Below are 19198 nucleotides of genomic sequence, written 5' to 3'. Positions count from 1 at the left end.
ATTCAGCTTGTCAATCTGTTTAAAGCTTTAAACACCTCAATCAGATCCCCTCCTAGGAGCTTGGTCTCCAGACTCTAATCTCCAGTACTTAAGATACTTAAGCACACGATTTCTCCTGCATTACTATTAGTAGTTAAATAATGAAAGGAAGTAAGGTGATATAGCATCAGCTAAATACAAAAAGTCATCATTTCATCTGTCCATCCCCTCTAATAATTTGCCTAATTCCTCCTTAAATTTATTCAAACAACCCACTTCCAAGACAGGAGATGATGGTTTGCCCTAACAATTTATTACTCTCTGGATGAAAACGAATTTTCGGACATCTATCCTGCAATCTTCCTTCTTCAATTTAAGTTCATGATCGCTTGAGTGTCATCCGAGAAAGTGTAAGTAAGGATGATCACCATTTAGTTTACTCAATCCATTCAAAGCCTTGAACACTTTAATAAAATTTCCTGGCCTAGTTTGAAGCACTGCAATTTGCAGAACCGAAGTCATTCGTGGTAAGAGTACTTTGTGCTCTCCATTAATCTGGTTGATTTTCTGTGCACTGCATATCGGACTCTACCTTGAGTGTGGTACCACCTAACTGGTATGTTATTCTGGGATTAATGTTCATGGGAAAAAACATACCCACTCCGCCTGAGATCAGCTAATTACAGCTCCGAATTTTTTTGAAGCAAACAAAAATGGATCATACCAAGTGAAAGATATATATATATATATATATATATATATAGAGAGAGAGAGAGAGAGAGAGGCGATTACCTTAAAAAGCAAGTAGTGAGATTTCGCCTTTTCATGCAGATTCGGCGCACACTTACAAAACTGAGGGTGGCCATTAGGGAGAGCTGTAAAGGTATAGGCACGTGATCCCAAGCGCGGAATCAGTAGGCGGTCTTCTACGGAGACGGTCACGCCTTGACAGGATTACCAACAACGTCTCTATTATCTGTGCGCGGCAGTAGTGGCATGTAAAGCGCCCCCTAGGCAGCCACGCGACCCATGACGAAGCACGAATAATGAACCTTCTCTTTCCCATGTCATTTACTTTTCAAGGGGCGGGCAAGTCGCTCATTTTTCCCAAGGATGTACGGCGAGGCAGAAAAAAGTGCACAGCGGGACGAAGGGTATGCTCGCATGACGAATCTTCGATGCACCTCGTAATTAGTGCCGCGGTATTCAAATGGGAAGAAACAGAAAACGTGCAAGTCGGAATTCTCCCCTTGTCGAAGGTCACTTATCAAAAACCAATAGGCAACAATCGGGGCACGTGGATGCTGATCGCGCGACAGTCAGCCAACCGTTACTACGGTATCGTCACTATTTAAGTAGCTGGGCAATATGGCGAATTTTTTTTTTTTTTTTAGCAACTACTGGATATGTTGAATGGGGACTGCAATCCGATTAGTGAAATTTACAGCCGGGGACAGCTTAGTATAATGGATCCGGGAACACTCCCGTCCGCGTCATAATCATCACAGAGAGCCTGTAAAGATCACTTACCTGGAGAGCACATGAATGATGCGATGCCATTCTGGAGAAGTCTTCAAGAAAAGAGGGGAAGGCATAAATAAGATCACACCTTCTTCTTTTACTTGGCGCACACACACACACACACACACACACACACACACACACACACACACACACACACACACATTACCCTGCCAAAATATTATAAAACTTCCAGATTTGAATGTTGTTTTGCTTGTTTAGAAACTATGCCCTCAGCTATGAGCTCAATAACAATCATTGCTAGTACACGAAAATACTCAAGAAAATAAAGAAAGGTATATACAATATACAGTACGAGGGCCGTTTGAAAAGTTCGTGGCTTCAGTATGAAAGCGTAGTAGTAGTACAGTGTTAAAAATTTCTGTGATTAATGTATAATGCTTCGAATAGTAACCCATCAATTCCATGCAGTTTTAATAATGTCTGTTTTTAATTACAGGTCCTGAAGTCAACGGTTGTGTGAACGATGAAAAAAATCAGTCACCGTGCCAATATTTAGGAAAAAAGGGACGAACGCTAAAGATAATTCATGAGGATACGATTGCAACATTGGATGAGATTGTTGACAGTGTACATGATCTGGTGATAAGTGATCGATGAGTGACAGTTCTGTACATTGCCAGCGTCTTGGGAATCTCATTTGAACGGTGCGTACCACATAATACATGGGTTCTCGCTATGAAACATGATGGGACTCAAAGTTGTTGACAGCAGATCAAAAAAGCACAAGCTTTGTCAAGTGAACATTTGAATTGTTTACAAGCAGTTCCAGCAACTTTCCTACAAGGTTTATGACCATGGATGAGACGTGGGTCCATCACTTTCAGCCAGACAGAAAAGAGCAGTCCAAATGTGGAAATATATTTCTTTTTCCCCTCCAAAGAAAGCCAAGTCGATTCCTCCTGCTGGCAAAGTGAGGCAACAGTTTTCTGGGATGCTGATGCAGTGTTGTTATTGGATCACCTTCACAAAGGACAGCCAGAGTGGCATATTACACCCTGTGAGGCGTTTGCGTGAAAATATCAAAGAAAAATGCCGAGAAAACCTCAAAAAAGGCGTTTTCTTCTACCAGGACAGCGCGCCGGCCCCTAAGTCTGCCATTGCCATGGCCGCACTGCATGACATCTGTTGTAATGTTTCAACTCCTGCCTTTGCAATTGAATTTTTTAAATTGCTTTCAGTTCTTTTAATGAATGGGAGATTATTTTTATGCACTTTGCCATTAAACAAATCATACAAATAATAACAATAATAATCCGGGGATTATTATTGTTATTATTTCAGGAATTTTGTGGGAGGCCACATTTTTTTTTTTAGAAATGTAATCCTTTTTTTATCATTATTTTTTTTTTAATTCATGGAACTTTGATTATATTTACGTTTTGATTCGCTTAGCAATGAAGGTGTCCAGTTCTTCATTTGTAACGAACGCTACCTGTTTCACGGGTTATAATCGTAAAATTGTTGATTCGTTAGCGTACGATTTTGAAAAGTTCTGTTTGACCATAAACACAAGTCAGGATGGCTTTGCCACGAACAAAACGGTACGGATAAGACTGTGTAAGTGTAACCTTACAACCACTGTTTTGCATGAGGAAGTATACAGTGTTGCTATCGCTGCAGTTCTGTGAGAATTGTGTATGGCTACAAAAATGAGAAAAACAAATAGTTCTTTCATTTTGGGTTACGTTAAAAGACCTGTGGGTATTGTGCAGTCAGACAAAGTTCTCTGAGCAGTGCAGACAGGCTGCCAGGACAGCTCATACAGGAATTTTGCCGACAAAGATGAGAAAGTGATTATCCCCTTGTACAAGACAACTGTACTTGACCGTTTTACCAGCATCGACTTGCTAACCCTGGCTCATCCAGGGTAGGATTACCTGCTAACTTTCCACATGGTTGGGTAGGCTCCAGTGGTCTTGACCACTCCACCGCAAAATATAAGTCACACTCAGCACTCTCGCTGAGTGGCTTTTCTACCCTTCTGGAGTTATCCCCTCCCCCCTTTTCTCCTGGTGGGGCATACGCTTCACTGTCAATTTAGGGGATGCCCTCACCTACATCCTCTTACTCTTACTTTCATCCCCCATCTTCTTCCGTATACCCTCTACTGCCGCACTCTACCTTATTTTTTATTTATTTTTATTATTTTTATTTTTTATTTATTTTTATTATTTTTATTTTTTATTTATTTTTATTTTTTTATTATTACTTTTTTATTTTTTATTTATTTTTATTTTTTTATTATTACTTTTTTATTTTTATTATTGTTATTTATTTTATTTTTTATTATTATTTATTTTTTATTTTTATTATTTAATTTATTTTTATTTTTATTTTTAATTTTTTTTATTTATTTCATTATATATATATATTTTTTTATTATTATTATTTTTTTTTTTTAATTGGTCTCCGTTCAGGAAGCTCAGGCGACCTTGACGGAGACCTGCCAGAGAATAATAGGCAGCCTGGCTACCTCCTAGTGGTGTGTGCGGGCAACATGGAGTCCCATCAGGGATCCCGCGGCCAAATGCCAAGACACACAACAGAACCAAACACAATACTACACATTCAACACACTACACTTTTTCTGGCATTTACAGTGTTCTGTATTTCTTCACAGTGTACATATGGCGCAGATGTGGGAAACGACAGGTGGCGCCCGACCCTAACACTATGCACACTATGTACAAGACAACGGTTGTTGTTGTAATAAGATTTTAGCAGCATGGGTAACTAAGGCCGTATTGTTCCGTATATACTGTCTGTAAATTACGTGTGTTCTGTGGTCGATTTTTTGTTTGCTCGACGAAAAACCCGTGTTTCCGGGGGAGGGGGAGACCTATGCTACTCTCACCTGAGACCGACTAACTCAGCCACGTTGTGAAAAAGGCCCATAAAAATTCCTCACGCCGTCGACGGGACTCAGACTCAGATCTTTTCCACCAGGTGTGGGGAGGACGATGATTCTAATAACTGTGCTACCCACAAGGGTACATCAATAGAAGCCTCATTTTCGGAAGGATGTGGATCTGTCAAAGTGCAGAGAAGAGCAATGAGATTAATGAAGGTAAACAAAGAGGTAGTCTTATCCAGAAAGACTTCAAATTGACTGCTACAAAACTAGGCACCGGCGAGGAGATCTGATTGAGATGTTTAAGGCTTTGAATGGATTAAGCTAAATGCTGATGGCATCCTTCTTCTAGCTCAGCATATAAGGGAGCATAAATTTAAACTGAAAAGCGATGATTGCAGAATAGATGTACGTAAATTTGCTTTTCAGTCAGTGGATAGCTGATTGTTGGAACAAACTTCCATCTGGTGTTACAGAAGCGGATAGTTTGAATAAATTTGTGGAAGATTAGAAAAATTACAAGAGAGAATGGGCCCACAGAGGATCCTGTCCCACCTTCCGGCAACACCAGGTGGGTCAGAGTCTCTTTTGAGACAGTGGGTGCTTTACTGGGACTGGCCCACCCTTCCATGGTGTGGACGAGTGAGTACCCAGAATTATCTCTCCAGGTGTCTGGTACTTCTGGGTAGCCAAGTGGCCAGAATACAACAGAGCATGCACACTTGTCACACAAACCTACACTAATCAATCACATTTCTGGCCCTCTTACAGTTGATTCTGTTCTTCACAGCGACACGAGGAGGAGTTGAACAGACGTTCCAGGTGCTCCCTTTACATATACACATATCCACAAGAGGGAATGGAGAGATGACGTGGGTAGTTTTTGGGAGGAGTCGATGCTGTATAAGCGTGCTTCCTTGCATCATTTTCCACTGATATTAATTCTAATTGCCAAAATACACCAAAAAGAATTTATAAGAATTATTTATAAGAAGAATTTAAGAATTAAAAAGATACATTTTATATGGTTTTAATTTATTATTCAATTAAAAGAGCATTTTTAAGTAAATAAATTTGTTCCTGATTGCAGTATTCTTGGGAGAAAATAACTAGATTCTCTCTCAATAGAATAGAGATCTAATGAATTTGAAAGATATAAAGATAAATGATATACAAATATGTTCATGGGAAAGATAGAATGTTATATTCTGCTTATATTTGGACCATTCCAGGAATATAATAGTTCAAATTTTAAGCATTTAAAGATTTTAGATACTTAAAATATTTTCAGTATTCAATGTAATATTTTAAATATTCAATGTGACGTCAATGAAACGGAACTATGGTCTATAGAATAAAGATGGTCATTGTCTGATATTCTACAGTACCGTGAATTCTAGAATGTTCTTCCAAAAAGTTGCCAAAATTCAATGGGCTAACGTTGACCTAACTGGTCAGTCAGTAAGGGATTTTTCAATCTTCTACTCCTGGAAATCTCCTGCGAATAAGTCAAAATCCTCCTTACTGCTCAAATCAAACTCATTTTCCCTCTTTGCCTGTTATGTTTTGTGCCTTGAATTTCTAATGGTACATCGCGCAAGTCCCCAGGATATCCTACGATACTCCGTACCGGATTTGAGTTCAACTTTCTGTACAGAAACGCTTCAGCATAAATAAGCCCAGAGGGAACCGAAAGTAAAATAAAAAGGCCATAGGTGAAATTTGTTTCAGATATCATTGTATATGGAATAATGCGCTCTAGGTGTCTCAAGGCGTTCCCACTCTTATTTCCCAAACTACTGAATTTATCTTAGCTCTACTAACCTTAAAATGTTGCACAAAAAAGTGGAGCCCTTGTTGATACAAAAAACTTTATGCATGGAAATCTTTGGAGTATAACGTATTTCGCTTTAATGTGGACACTGCTGTCATTTGAAGAATTTCGAATGATATCCGTGTCCACATTCAAGGTCGAAGCTTTTCTGATAATCGGAAAGACAACTTCAAGTCTCTTACATAACTTGATCATTATCCCTAAGTTTGTCCGAGGAAATGCAAAGTTTCAGACCATACAAAGTTTCGGCATGGCAAATAACATGTCATAGGACTGGGGTCCAGAAAAGACGCCATACGCCACTTTAACACTTCACTATATCTAGATGTATCTTGCTATGGAATGCGTTTTGTGTGTGGAATTAATTTGTTACTGTGAATCTGCCACTAAGAACATAATGTAAAGACTTTCGCATTGTAACTGATAGAAGCACAATTTATTTTGGATGCATTTAACTTACTGACTGAGATGCATTGAAAGGATTGGATTCAAGTTGCATCATATTATATCAGAAGAATTTCATATATGTTCTTTTTACCTGGAGTTTGAAGTAGCCTCGAGTTTGAGGTATATTGAGGTAGCCTCGAGCGGAGCTGCTAGGTTTTCCCATGAGTTAAAACTGTCATATAAGAGCCACCAGAGAAACACCTCATATGCTACTGTGTATTATGTGTAAATTCCGTGTGTTCTCTGATCGGTTTGCCTATTTTGCTAGACGAAAAAACTTAGTTTCCGGAAGAAAACCTTGTTGTCCTCACCTCAGACCGACTAACTCAGCCACAGAGTGAAAAAAAAAACCCATAAAAGTTCCTAGCGTCATTGACGGGATTGGTACCCGGGTTTCTTCCACCCAATGTGAGGAGGACGGTGATTATACCGCTGTGCTATCGCGAAGGCTCCCTCCATGAGTAAGTCAATTTTTTTCTCTTCCTGCAAGCAAACTCCACAGGGAATATAAGCAAACAGACCAGTGTGCACAGGAGCGGAAGGCACTGTAAAGCCATTGCATTAATTTGTATAATTTCCCGGGAGTTAAGGACCTACCTTCAGAAAGAATACTCAAAAAATAGGAAAAAAGAAACATATTTGAGGGTTCTAGATACAACCATACCTTCGATCCTTAAAGGGTTCGAACTGTTATAAGCTCATAATAGCATTGCATTTTTTAATTTGGATGCATTGACTTTAAATGGATACATCCGTCCAAGACTGAACTGTTATACTTAAACAGCGTGTGGATCATCAATAACATCTGAGAGACAGATACAGTACAGACGTTGATGCAGCTGAAATGTTTAAGTGGCAAAATTAAAGTGATTGACGTATTTAAGAAAATTTATAATATTTTAATTGAATAATTAAATTGGAATTGAATATCTAGACACCGGTGAGTTTTATTTCACTGGTAGGCAACATAACAATCTGTAATGAGGATGGAATTCAAGAATATCTTGATATTAATGAAATCTTTTAATAAAACTTTTGATCCGTCCTCCACAAGAACTATTATACAAAGTGGAGGATGCTGGGATTATTGAGATGTTTGAGTGGATCAGGAGCTGGCTAGGTGAAAGGAAACAGAGTGGTAAACAATGGGCATAGTTCAGAGTGGACTAGTGTAGCGCGTGGGAACTCTAAGGGTTGATCGCTGGATCGACTTTGATTTTCTCAATGACTTTGATGAGGGTATACAGGGAAAGCTGTCAAAATTTGATAGTGATTTAAAGGTAGGTAGGATGGTAAGCAATCGGGACAAAGCTATGCTGCTTCAGAATGACTTAGATCTGTTACGCATATGGTGTGGAAGATTGCATAAGACTAGGGGACACAGAATTAAAGGTGGTTCAGGAAAAGAAAGAATGGATGATGATATGGGTGAGATGGAGGGAGCGATAACTCGCATGAAACTTATAAAGTTTATTGGAAAAATACGCTCTTTTACCGTGTGAAGTTGTATAAGTTTTTTTATTAAAATGTAAGCATCTCAGTACATACTTAATACAAAATATTTTGATTAAATCATGGTGAGCTCACTGATTTCGCAATCAGAATTTCAGACAGAAAACATTTCTAAAGTAAGCACACTTGAAGCCAAAAAAAAAAAAATTAAACCCAACTAAAAAAGCATAAGTAACTTTTAAAAGGTGCAGTTCTTAATTATGCTTTCCAAAATTTGCCTTTGGGAAGCACAATTCTTGACTGGTTGGTTGTTGTAAGATTTTACGCGCATGAGCAAATCAGGTCATATTGTCAACAGGACAAGCGCATCAGCAACTTAGGCCAAATCGCCCACAGAGTACACGTAATTTTCAGACATACAATATGTCTAAAAATTGCGTGTGTTCAGTGATTGATTTGCCGTTTGCTGAACGAAAAACCCGAGTTTACCAAGAAAAAACAATGCTACCCTCACAGCCTGAGACCGACTAACTCAGCCATATGGTGAAAAATGCCCATAAAAATTCTTCCCATCATTGACGGGATTCGAACTCAATTTTCCAAACCACTGTTGCCAGGAGGGCGATTATACCAACTGTGCTACCCCTAATTCTTAAAAACCATTGAAAAATATACATTTTATGATCAAACGTAGTCGGACACACATACAGGTATCTAAACTTTTCTGGGCGCACTTTCGACTTCTGGTAGATAACCGTCGGAATTCATCTTCATCCTCCAGCAAAACACCTGCCAGAGTTGGTTTGGAAGAAGACTGTTTTGGCAGTAGCCTAATACGAAGTTCCAATTGGTCCATAGTTGTTCAATGGGAGTTGAGGTCAAGGCAGTGAGCCGTTCAGTCCATCTTTTCGACGTTAACCACAACAAAGTCCCATACGACCCTCGCTGTATGACATGGATCACTGTTCGCATACAATGTTGGTAGCGTATAATTGATAATTGTCCAAACGTCCAAGCTAATCACCGTTTCAGGCCTACCACCAACGAACCAAGTATAAACCAGCTGAATTAGCTCAATACCAGCAGACCACCACCACCAAACTTCATTTCATGGTTCCAGACGTTACACTCCGACAGGAAGCGTTCCCTTGGTAATCTCCATACACAAACATCTCTATCTGAAAAAATTATGTAGTGACATTCGTCACTCCATAACACCTTCCGTTGCTGTTGCCCATGAACGTCAGGAACGACCCCATTCTAACCCCATTTCCTATTAATGACTGTGATATGGGTATTACGTGCGGTTGCACTGCCAATAGCTGCAAGGACATGCAGCTCCCTGCTGTACTGACGTTTGTTCCCGTGACCTCTTAAAGCCACTCCGTGATGCTTTCTGCAGACAGCCTCACAAACTCACGAAATATGAGTTTGTGAGGCCATCCATATTTCGTTCGATCTTACTTCATTGAATAACAACCAGCACTGTACATTTTGGGAAGTTCAGAAGAGTCGCAGTTCACGCATAAAAAGATTACTTACAGTATGTGACGTCCAACCACCACTCCATGATGAAAGTCCGTAGAATTCGACCCACGCCTGCAATGTATTCTGTACAAGAAAATTATCCGGGTAACTAACTCATAACGAAACCATTGCTCTAGCTGCAGATTTAATAGGTGTTTCAGCTTTCACTATTAAAAGGCTGGACGTTAAAATGCAAAATGGAGTCGTTTTCAACACCTGAGAAGTGGCCAGTACAGTGGGTTGTGACCGCCATATTATATCTTCATCCACAAATCACTTGATATACCAATAGACACTACTACCTTGGTAATAGAGTTTTATTTCTTCAAGTATTCTTTAAAAATGGTATATGACGTATCATCCCTCTCTGAACTTATGAACTCAATATCCACGAAATTTAAGGAGAAAAGAGGAGTATAGTGGTGTCGGCCCGGACAGCCAGTGTAACTGGGCGACAAATTGTTAAATCATTCACCCTCATATCACAGGTTAAGAGTACATGGATTAAATAGTTATGCAATCCAAACTTGGACAAACGATATGCTAAACGATTTCGTAATATTGCTACGAGATTGTTTCGGTTGGTGAGCAAACATTTTCGCACCACATTTGGTTTGGTATTTTACGATATAAAATGTGGCCTTCAGCGAAAGGAGGGGGTTGTCAGTCTACTCCCACATATTTTGCAAAGGTCATTTCATAAAATGTTTCCTTCGATGAGTTCTTGAAACCTGTTCACACGAGTATTGCTAACTGTTAGGAAGGCAACGACTGTTTTCAATGTCACCCACTTTTAAGAATCGCCATGAAAGCTATTTGGCAGTTCCCCCCACAATTATATTCTGGGCAACAAGAGGAGAGACACTTTACTTTGTAAGTGTGGTTTTCATCTTTCGCACACAATCACCTCAATGTTTTGCGATAATTGATTCCGGGAATCGTGTCGGTTATCAAACCAGGGATGCTTCTGTTTACGTAGAAATATTTAATATTAAGATGGCTAGTAACTAATTAGAGTTTCTTAGAAGCACTCTGCTATTTTAGTTACACGTGATGAGATCTAAGAATAATAACAATAAAACTATACAAGTCGTGTCACTTAGAAACTTAACACGTTAACTGCAGCAATTTTAAAGAAAAAATAGGTGCGTGGTGCCACCAACTTCTAATTTTTTTTTTAGTTACCTAACCTATGTGCTTAATCACTTAAACAGAAATGGAAATAAGATTTTTCTCGATTTTTTCCATTTTTTTTTCTTACCTCTTAGGTGCATTTATGCCAGTTATTTCTTTAGTTGATACTAGTTTAAAAAGTTGCATAATGATAATTACACTACCCTCCAAAAAAGTATATGGAGGGTAGTGTAATGAAATCAGCTTACTGATGGCACGTAGAGTAAGCTGATTTCGAGGTAGGTGTTACTGCCGGATGCCACGTTGATGGTTTGTTAAGAGCTTACACCATCCAAAGTCTACCATCCAAGAACACTCCTGAGGATGACGGAAATTCACTCCATGTGGCCCTCGTCGGTAACGCAGCTGGTATAATCACCGTCCTCTTTACCCTGCATGGAAAAGGCCTGAATTCGAATTCCGTCAATGACGCGAGGAATTTTTATAGGTCTTTTTCACAATGTGGCTGAGTTATTCGATCTCAGGCGAGAGTAGCATTGTTTTTCTCCCCGAAACTTCGGTTTTTCGTTTCGTTCAACAAATAGCAAATCACAACAGAACGCACGCAATTTACAGACATATTACATACGGTGCAATCTGTCCTAAATTGCTATTGCGCCTAAAACTCTATAACAACAACACACTTGTGACCAGGGATATTCGTTAGGACAATCTTGTCACACATTCCTGTAAAATATCAACAGAGGTTGAAGTCAGTAGGAACACATTACGTACGGAGATTCATAGTGTCGGTTTTCAGGAGAGAGCGGCTGAGCATAAGCCAAACATCGCCAACCGCAATCAGCGATCAAACCTTGAATGTTGTAACGAAAGCCGTAATTGTGAAAATCGGTTCTATGGAGTGATTAATTTCTCTGCACCCAATTCCATCAGAAAAGAGGGTGTGAGTGTGGAGGATGCCTAGAGAACGTCTATTGTCAGAGTGATTGTGTTAACAATGAAATTCGAGGGAGGTGAGTAATAGTGTTTGGCTGTTTCTTGTGGCACTGCCTAGAGCCCTCGGTGGTTTCAAGCTGATTGTTGTAGGGTTTTAGGCGCATCAGCACCTTAGGCCATACCGCGCTGTATATATTATGTCTTCAAATTGCATGTGTTCTATGGCAGATTTGCTGTTTGCTAGACGAAAAACCCGAGTTTCCGGGAGCAAAAACCATGTTATCCTCACCTGAGACCGACTAAGCCAGCCACGTTGAAAAAGCCCATAAAAATTCCTGGCATAATCGACGAGATTCAAACTCAGGTCTTTTCCACCGAGTGTGGGGAGGACGATGATTATACGAAGTGTGTTACCCACAGGGTAACACAGTTCGTATAGACACGCTATTGAAAGTTAGTGGCGGTGACGTCAATGTGAAACAAAAGTGTGTCCGTATACTTTTTAGAAGGTTGTATACATTAACTTAGGAAGGAAAACAGCGTAATTGCAGGGTCAGATAATATTGGGGCTCTACATTCTGCCTACTTGAAACGATCATATGATACAATGGCCAGAGTAAGCCCTCTTAGATCGCAAACTGACAAACAAGTGAACTGTATTGTTTGATTGGTTTCTGAAACAAATATAAAGGGAAAAAAATAGTAATATGAGGGACAAAGAACGTTACTTTGACTAGGGTAATATTGTTATTATTTAATTTTCAAATGTAAAAGTTTATTTAATTAAATTAATTTTATTGAATTGAATTAAGATTTTCAGGCGGCTCAAGGTTACTCGTTAGGCCTTCTTCTCCTTAGCGTCAGTACAGGATGGGGGCCCTGAGCTGTAGTTTTCTCTCTTCCATAGTTTCATGTTGTTATTGTTGTTGTTGTAGGGTTTAGAAACATCAGAGACTAAGGCCATATTGCTCTCTGTAAATTGCATGTGTTCTGACATCGATTTTCTGCTTGCTGAATGCAAAAACCGAGTTTCCTGGAGAAAAATCACGATACCCTCGGCTGAGACCAACTAACTCAGCCACGTTGTGAAAAAGGCCCGTAGAACTTCATCACGTCATCGACGGAACTCCAACTCAGGTCTTTTCCACCCAGTGTGGGGGAGTACGACGAGTCTACCAACTTTGCTACTCACGAGGACCATAGTTTCTTGCAACTGCAGATTAAAATCATATTTGGATCACCTGGCAGGGTTCTTAGTATCCAGAGCCTGCAATTTGCATAGCTGAAGCCTTTCTTAGTAAGACCATCTTTTTGTTCCCTTCAATCTCGTTGTCCTTCTCTGCATTCGTTAGAGCAGATTTACACTGAGTGGACAGAAATCATGGGATACCTACGTAGTAACGGTTAGTTCCACCTTTTGCCCGGATAAGGGCAGTCACACAGAGAGGTACTGGGTTCATTATTTCACGAAAGCGTTCCACAAGTATTTCCATCCATGCTTGCTGCGCCGCTGTCCATAATTCCGTCGCATTCCTGGGTTGAGGATCCAAAGCTCGAACGGACTTTTCCACAGCATCCCAAAATACGTTTTTTTATTATTTTATTTTTATTTTGTTGTGTGTTTTCAATCTGTTTTGATTTCTTGCAATTCTAATCAATGTAATCAACTGGAATTTCCATTATGTACACCCTTCTAGCCCAACCAGGCTATTCCAGGGTTGTCCACTGATGTGGAAATAAAATTATGTCAATAATAATAAAAAATATGCTCCACAGGGTTCATGTCCGGTGAACGGGGAGGCCATTCCATGGTGGTAAAATCTGCACAATGCCCTTCAAACCATGTGCTAGTCACCACGGTTCTGTGGGAAGGTACATTATCCTGCTGGAAGAGTCCACTGCCCTGTGGGTGCACGTGCATCCCTTCGTGGTCATCGTTCATCCCTTCGTGGTCATCTTGCCCTGTGGGTGCACGATGACCACGAAGGGATGCAGATGGTCTGCAAGGATGGACACGTAACCTGGACCGTTCACAGATGCGTCTAGACGTACCAGAGGTCCCAACTTGTGCCAGTTGAACACGCCCCAAACCATTACCGACCGTCCACCTGCCTGAACAGTTCCTTGTTGAAATGACGGGTGCATAGCTTCGAGCGGTTTCTGCCAGATACGCAATGTCGCGTCCGCTCGAAATAACTGAAAACGGGACTCATCAGAGCAGGAGAGCCGTCTCCAATCATTCAAGGTCCAGTGCCAATGTTCTTTCGCCCATTTGAGGCGTAGAATCCTGTGTCGTGGTGTTAGCAATGGGACTCTTGTGGGTCGGCGGCTTCCATAACATATTGCAGCTAATGATCGCCTGATGGTCTTGGTGGAGACGTTTCTGGCACCTCCCTCGTTGAAGTCGGCGTTGATTTGTGCCATTGTTGACCTCCGGTTGGCTGAAACAATGCGCGACAGACGTCGACGGTCACGTTCATCCACCACCTTTATCCGCCCATAGCGCTGTCCACGATGAGATGTTATTCCGGAAATGTTGTATACCCGATACACTCTTGATACCGTCGAACGAGGATAGTGCCGTTTCTGTAGCACTCACCCGCAATAGAATGACTCATTCGTTGGTCATCTACTATTATCCCTCTTTCAAAGTTGGTTAACTGACGACGTTTATCCATACTGACATCGTATTACTGTCTACGTGAATGCAGTGATGCAGTTATTATTATTATTTGGGTTTTTTTTAGGAGCATTAGCAACTAAGGCCATATTGCCCCGGGATATGCGGTGGTCATTCCCTGACCTTCCCGCATCCTCCGTATTTGGTGGTGACGGGTTCGAACCCCGGTCTAATCAAGAAGCGTGTGCTACGCACTGCTGCTCCTTCCCACCTGGCTACGGAAGAGTCCTGAAGTGATGCAGTGCACCTATATTATTGCCAAGTGGTAGGTTCGTCCACTAGCGAGAGGAGTGACAGCGAGGCGTTGCCCAGGAACAAAGTATCCCATGAATTCTGTCCTTTCAGTGTACAACGCACACTGAGAAGCGTCTACTGTATTAGAGTTCTAAATAATAAGCAGCTTGCGACGCGAAGCACGGGTCATAAAACCGAACTAAAAAGGCCAAGACATGACTGCCGTGTTTCGCGGCGATTCAAATATTAAGCGATAAAACACTAAAACTGTGATGCTGTGTATGACAACTATTCAGGATTTTGACTTTTGTTGTCAAATATTGAGCTGAGCTGAATTATTGCAACAGTTTCCAGAAATCAATTTTATAAATCTCTGAGACTAACTCTTATAGATAGAAGGGGCGCAAAAATATTTGCTAATGCCATCAAGGTACCGTTAGTTGGGCCGGAAAACTTGCTAGTTTTGGAGAGGGGATACACGGACTACACAGAGCTACAGTAAAAGTGATTCTTGCAGAGTTTTTGGAACATACAGCAGCGTCTGGAAACCAAGGGGTCGGCGACCTGAAGCCCTGCTATGAGTCATCATGGAAGCAGTAAATACATGGACTGTGTTAGGGAAACTAAGAGTAAGAACAGGTGCATGTATACCAATATTAGGAACATAGTAAATAAATTTGAAGTGCTGGTCAAGACATCAAATGCAGACATTGCTGGGATTTCAGAGACGTGGTGTCACTCGGACATAAGGAATGGAATGCAGAATTTGAATATGTGGTGTATAATGTGTACAGGAAGGATAGGAAGTACAGCAGCGGGTAGGGTTATGCTCTTAGTTAAGAAGCATATTAAATCTAAGGCAGTGCATCCAGTCGACATGGGAGGCCAGTGCAATGATGAGTCAGTTTGGTGTGACATGTAATACGAAAACAAAAATGAGAGGTGTACTCATCAGAGTCATCATATAAATGATGACTCTGATGAATACAAGAAACTACACACAGAAATAGTGGGCCAGTAAATCAGAATGTCTTATAATGGGAGATTTTATCTTTCAGATATTGACTGGAACTTGTGGGTAGGTCACTCATAAACCATTAGAACTTTTGTGGATTTATTATATGGCTTTTCTAAAGCAGCGTATTAGAGAAAACAAGAGGAAGGAATATTCTTTATCTGGTTATCAGCAGCGATTCTTCATGCATTAAGAATTTACAGTTAAAAGATCCTCTGGGAGGCAGTGTTCATCACAGTGTACTGATGTGGAATTCATTTGGAACTTGATATCCATATTTGCGATTGACGTTTTATTTGGCAGAGTTCGTACCGGATGACAAACACGGAGATTATTTTGTGTAACAGATACTGCACTAAGGGAGTTTGTATAGATTACTGCAGTCCATAAGGGGAGATTACGTATTTTAACCAAAGCTAAACAAATTGCATATAACTCAGCTGTAAATATACTGCATTCAAGAGGTAATGACACTGTGTCTCTGAAGGAGGGAGAAACAGCTGCTGCTCCCACCTGATTGTCAGATTTGATACCATCTGCGTATATTTTATTTTTATCTGGACTCTCTGAAGCATGTGCAGCATGAAGCTATTGGAAGTTATATGGTAGTGGATTCCTACTCCCCCGGCTAAAAGATAGATCATAGTGAGGAGTCAGGTTCTTCCATAGTGGGTCGAGGTATCGGCATCCTGGTGAATGTTAGATTCATATTCCACTTGTGCAAGAGTTATTTAAGTCAAAGACCTGCAGGTCGCGATTCACTGAGTTTAGTTTCATAAAAAGAAAACCACTAGGATCGTACAGATATTTCCAGGTGGGATGTGTGGGACGACTTTGTATTTTTACTACGTACAAGAGGGTTTGTCTCCTGAGAAAGAGTGAGGTTCATTTGCTTCTATATACAAACTTTGCACTGGAGATGTTCTAAAACCTCTGATGGCTGTCCGAAGTGCGATACGCTGGACAGTATTGAGACGTTGTAATGCGCTCTTCCTGGCTGAGGAATACACCGGAGAACTGTATAATCTAGCCGGGATCTGATTAATCCATGATCTATATAAATGTAATAGAGATTCTCCGTTTGCACCCCAAAATGTAGCTGATACTGATCGAAGGACGTTTAATTTTTGCAAGCAGTTAACGTGAAGCCATATTACATGGGCCTGAAAGTTAAGTTTATTGTCCGATATTAATTCTAAAAAATAATGGTATTTGAAACTGGAATAGTATTATTCTTTATCTGAAGTTGAGGGTCAGGGTGAAGGGCACGTCTTTTTCAAAAATGAATGGCAGTGGACTATTGGCCATAAATTCGATAATTATTTCGTAGGATCCAGCCTTCCAGCTTATTTATTACTAGCTGCAATTGGCGCTCTATGGTTCTCATGTTCTGAGAACAGCAGGATATAGTAAGACTATCTATGCCCTCATAATGACCCTGAAAAGTTCCTTGACATCGAGTTTGATCTTGACCCCGACCCAAAAGCTGAGAAAGCCAGATGCTACAACGAGTTAGTGAACATCTGACCGACCCGCTGGGATACATCCTAGGTTGGGGTGGTTACTAGAAGATTCCTTCCTGATGTCACCGTTACATCCTCTAATTCTGTCCAATTCTGGCTTTCCCTCACCATGGAGACTTCCTTCCTGGTTACAGGACATAGTTCTCTTAATGAAAAACTGCACCAACTAGGCCTCTGCACGACTGGCCTGTGCTACTGCGAATCCAAGGAAAACTGGAGGCACCTCCTTTTTTACTGTATTCTGTAGGAAGATTTGAGGCAAGGTTTAGTGAACACTATGCCAATATCTGAAAATCAATTAGATCAGTTACTCCTAACCCCTGAACATTTATCTGCTCTTCACAACTTTGCTACGGAAGTCTTTGCTCGAAGGAGGAGATCATATAGAATGGTCAATACCCCTGGCATTGGGCCTGAAGTGGATTAGATAAAGTTTTTTTTTTTCTCTCTCTGCATCTTCCTTTATTTTTTATTATTTTTCCCTCGAGTGTAGCTATGTTAGTTTATTTTATATATTTTTTTTCTTTCTATTTATTTATTTTTTCTTTTATTTTTCCGTTTTTTTTTTCACTCTCCAGTGTACCTATACCAATATTCTCTCTCTCTCTCGGGTAATTTATTTATTTTTTTATTTTATATATACTGTATATTTTTTTTCCCCTTGCGTTCTGTTTGGAGTCAGCCACTCCAGACTTATTTTTATTTATTTAAATTTTTTATTTTTTATTATTATTATTATTTATTTATTTTTATTATTTTTTTATTTATTATTTATTATTATTATTTATTTATTTTTATTATTTTTTTATTTATTATTTATTATTATTATTTATTTATTTTTATTATTATTTTTATTTTTTATTTATTATTATTATTTATTTTTTATGTATTTATTTATTTATTATTATTATTATTTATTATTTTATTTTTTTCCCCTCCATAACCTGCACCACGGGTGGTTTTTTTTTTCATTATTATTATATATTTTTTTCTCTCTATTTTGTCTGTTCCTCTGGAATGGGTCCCCAGAGAATCTGGCCCACCTGCTGGCAACATCAGGTGGGTCAGAGTCTCTTTTGAGACAGTACGTGCATTACTGGGACTGGCCCACCTTCCCGCGGACCAGTCCCAGTAATGCATTTTTTGGACGAGTACCCAGAATCATCTCTCCAGGTGACTGATGCTTCTGGGTAGCCAAGCGGCCAGACACAACAACAGAACACACATAATATACACAAACCTACATCACACGCACATCTGGCCCATTTGTAGTGATACTGTTCTTCACAGAGATACGAGGCGGTGTTGAACAGACGTTCTAGGAGCCACCCTTTACAAAAACACAAGTCCACATGAAAAGTGTCTATAATAGAGAAAGTTTTGGATCAGCTGGGACAAGTATCCTCTTAAGCCTATATATTGTGCAAGTCTTGAAACATGCTATATCTGCATGTGGTATCAAAGGCTTTCTCAATATATATAGAGATACCATTACCAGATGTTGTTACTTTACAAAAGCATTTCCAATTTTAGCCTCAGCTCTGATGTGGACATCTAAAGTGGATCTGTTCGTTCTGAAAACGTACTGATGATTACTCATGCGATAAACCATGTGAGCCTCACATATTTTTTCTAGTCTTGCCTAAGCAGCTAGTAAACGCGATTGCCTATAGTTATTTAGAAAAGGGGGATCTTTTCCTGGAAAAGCAATAGGGAGTTCGTTTCTACTATTTCAACATGAGAAGGTAGATCACTATTTCTCAAGCAAAGGATCTGAGTGGGACTCCATTGATATTTGCCATTCAAAGCTTAAATTCGCTCCAGATTGGACGTGGAGCTGTGTCTTTGGTAATAGGGGAAGCAAATTTTTTTCCAAGAATCTTGTTTATCTTTCCTAGTAACTCATCGAGCTTCAGTTTTAAGTCTCTTGTATTTGGACTGAAAATTTGGACTAAAATTCTGTCCAGATTTTTTGCTTCAAGTTCCAGGCAATGCGACTTGGAGTTAGAGGTTAGTTACATATGGATTTTACAGATAATAG

The sequence above is a fragment of the Mastigoproctus giganteus genome, chromosome 7, assembly GCF_048544385.1.
Source record: "Mastigoproctus giganteus isolate SK-2022 chromosome 7, ASM4854438v1, whole genome shotgun sequence".
In the NCBI taxonomy this organism is placed as follows: Eukaryota; Metazoa; Arthropoda; class Arachnida; order Uropygi; family Thelyphonidae; genus Mastigoproctus; species Mastigoproctus giganteus.
The sequence above is the reverse complement of the archived record's forward strand: the minus strand, read 5'-3'. Positions refer to the sequence as shown.